Source organism: Bidens hawaiensis, unplaced genomic scaffold (assembly GCF_021521415.1).
Source record: "Bidens hawaiensis isolate Kalapana, Puna unplaced genomic scaffold, B.hawaiensis_p1.1 tig00000296_1, whole genome shotgun sequence".
Lineage (NCBI taxonomy): Eukaryota > Viridiplantae > Streptophyta > Magnoliopsida > Asterales > Asteraceae > Bidens > Bidens hawaiensis.
This window is the reverse complement of record NW_027491024.1, coordinates 1,016,932-1,019,990: the sequence shown is the minus strand read 5'-3', so window position 1 is coordinate 1,019,990 and position 3,059 is coordinate 1,016,932.

Sequence of the window (3,059 nt, the reverse complement as noted above, 5' to 3'; positions counted from 1 at the left end):
TAGTTATCTCTAAAATTTATATTTATGTAAAACTATCGGTTGACACAAAATGTCCTCATAAAAAAATAATATTTATTATCTGTAAATTTTATAACATAAAACTAGTCAAAACCATAATTAAGTTTTATAAACTGAATGAACGTATTTTCAACATAAAAACTTATAAAGACCACTTTTGTTTATTTGAAGTTATAAAATACATTTGTGGCTTGAATACATAAGTTTAATGCTTAAAATCCATATTTGTTATAAAGGAAATATATATATATATATATATATATATATATATATATATATATATATATATATATTTTCACTTATAACTCCATTAAACTATATTTTTATACTAAAATGGTATAAAATCTCCATATGTCCACATTTCACCCAAAACCATAAATCTATATATCTTTTTCACAAATCAAGCTCATAAACTTTTAAACTCGTGTTTAGCTCATTTATTTTTTTTATATAATCAAAACTATATAGTTTTATAAGTTTATATCTCATCTTTCAAGCATACTAAATTGTGTGAATAATTTATACCAAAATCCATCTTTTAACAACATGAGTTTATTTTCTATTTTAGTACTTTGTAAACACCCTATAAAGAATAGCCTATTTTTCTAGCAAATATATAAACAACATTCTTAAATAAATTCATTTAGTGACTTGATTATTATTATTTTTTTTAAAGTATGACAAAATGTATTTAATCACTCTAATCAAATCTTAGAAATATGTAAACTACATTTGTGCATGCTTTTAATCCATATCATTTACCCATTTCAAGTCCCTTAGGTATTTTTCAAATATAATGAGTTTATGCTCATGATTACAAGTTTTCTTTAACATGTTAAGTGGGTAAATTTTTAGTTGGGTGTTGAAACTAACATAAACACAATATATAAAATATAAGGAAATGTGTAGAGGAATTTAGCTCACTTAGCACTAGGATTAGAGATCTAGGAAGAAAATAGAGAATCTTGAACTTGTAACCAACTTCTTAAAGCATCCTAACCCATCTTTGATCTTGAATAAAACTTGAAATATGAAGAATGGAGGGTGGTGGAAGTGTAGTTGTGTTATGCAATATGATGGAAGGTGGTGAGCGGTAGCTTGGGTCTGGTCGTAACACAAAAGCAGATAGAGAGTTTCTTGGATGTTGTTTGTGTTAAGTGGTTGTGAATAACTTGAAGCCTCTCTTCATATATTAAATATGAGCACTTTCTAATAATTAAATATGTATGTGTGATTTCCATATCTTTTAAAAGTAAGGAATGTGAGCATTGATGAATGATTCTACGCAGGTGAAGAGGTAGGTCCCAGCAGAGCCCAGTTGGACCCGCAAGACTCACCTTGAACAGGGACGTCTGCGCGGTTGGACCCGCAAGACTCACCTCGAAGAGGGACGTCTTCGCAGTTAAACTCGCAAGACTCACCTTAGAGGGACGTCTGCGCAAAGACCAACTGGATCCGCAGGACCAACCATGCTCAGAGACGCGACGTCCTTACGCGCAGTACGCAAGCTGTTCCCGCAGGAAAAGCCTCCCAATGGTGACGTACTCCGCCTGTTCCCGCAGCTACGGATACTAGCCATCAGGGAAGGCTACCCGCACAGCAAGGCTACACGCATCGCATCTGTCTCATCAACACCCAAACCAAAGATGGCTAAACCAACCATCACCGAACCAGAAGAATGGGCCTTCAATGGCAAATACCCCGACCAAGCGGTTACCATTGGCCCAACAATCACTGATCCTACACTCACCTTACTCAAACGCTTACTACAGAAAAACGCGGACATCTTCGCGTGGACACCAGCTGACATGACTGGTGTACCTCGAAGTAAGGCAGAGCATAAGCTCAAGTGTGACCCGGCTTTCACGCCAGTCATACAAAAGCGCAGAGTAATGGGGGCGGAACAAGCTAACGCGTGTAGAACCCAAGTCAAGGAACTCCTTGACGCGAGCATCGTACGCGTTAGCAGATATCAAACATGGGTTGCAAATCCTGTCATGGTACCGAAGTCTAACAAGCAATGGCGCATGTGCATAGATTTCAAAGACTTAAACAAAGCATGCCCCAAAGATTGTTACCCGTTACCCGAAATTGATCTTAAGGTAGATTCGTTAGCACCGTTTCGCCTTAAATGCTTCCTTGATGCTTATAAAGGGTACCATCAAATCCACATGGCCGTTGACGATCAGGACAAAACCGCATTTCGGACGCCCGATGGCACATTTTGTTATCAAATGATGCCATTCGGACTTAAGAATGCCGGGTCCACATACCAACGCCTGATGGACAAAGAGTTTCATACCCAAATTGGGAGGAACTTGGAAGTCTACATGGATGACTTGGTCATCAAAAGCCTTGACCCAGAAACAATGTTGAAAGACATCGAAGAAACTTTCAACACGCTCAGAAAGATAAACATGAAGCTCAACCCGAGCAAGTGTTCCTTTGGGATGGAAGAAGGGAGGTTCTTAGGAGTCATTGTTACTAAAGATGGCTTCAGAGCGAACCTTGAAAAGGTCGAAGCCATTATCAAAATGGAATCACCTACTACCATCAAGATAGCTCAGACACTGAATGGACGCCTAGTTGCACTTAACCGCTTCTTGGCAAACCATGCGGATAAGTCGTTCCCATTCGTGTCGACGCTAAGAAACTGTTTAAAGAAAACGCACTTCCGCTGGACACCAGAAGCGGAAGCAGCTTTTCAGGAAATTCGGTCACGCTTGATCGAACTCCCAACGCTCACAGCACCAGAAGCGGGGGAGGAATTAATCCTATACCTCTCCGCCACAGATAGAGCAACCGGGGCCGTCCTGCTAGTCGAGCGAAAAGGCATCCAGATACCAATCTACTATGTTATCCGTGTCCTAACAGACGTAGAAACCCGGTACTCTACCCTGGAAAAATTAGTCTTAGCACTTGTACAGGCTTCACGCAGGCTAAGACGATACTTCCAAGGTCACCCAATCACCATTCTCACCAACTTCAACTCGCAAACGTTCTAGGCAAACCCGAATTGTCGGGACGCCTAGCCAAATGGG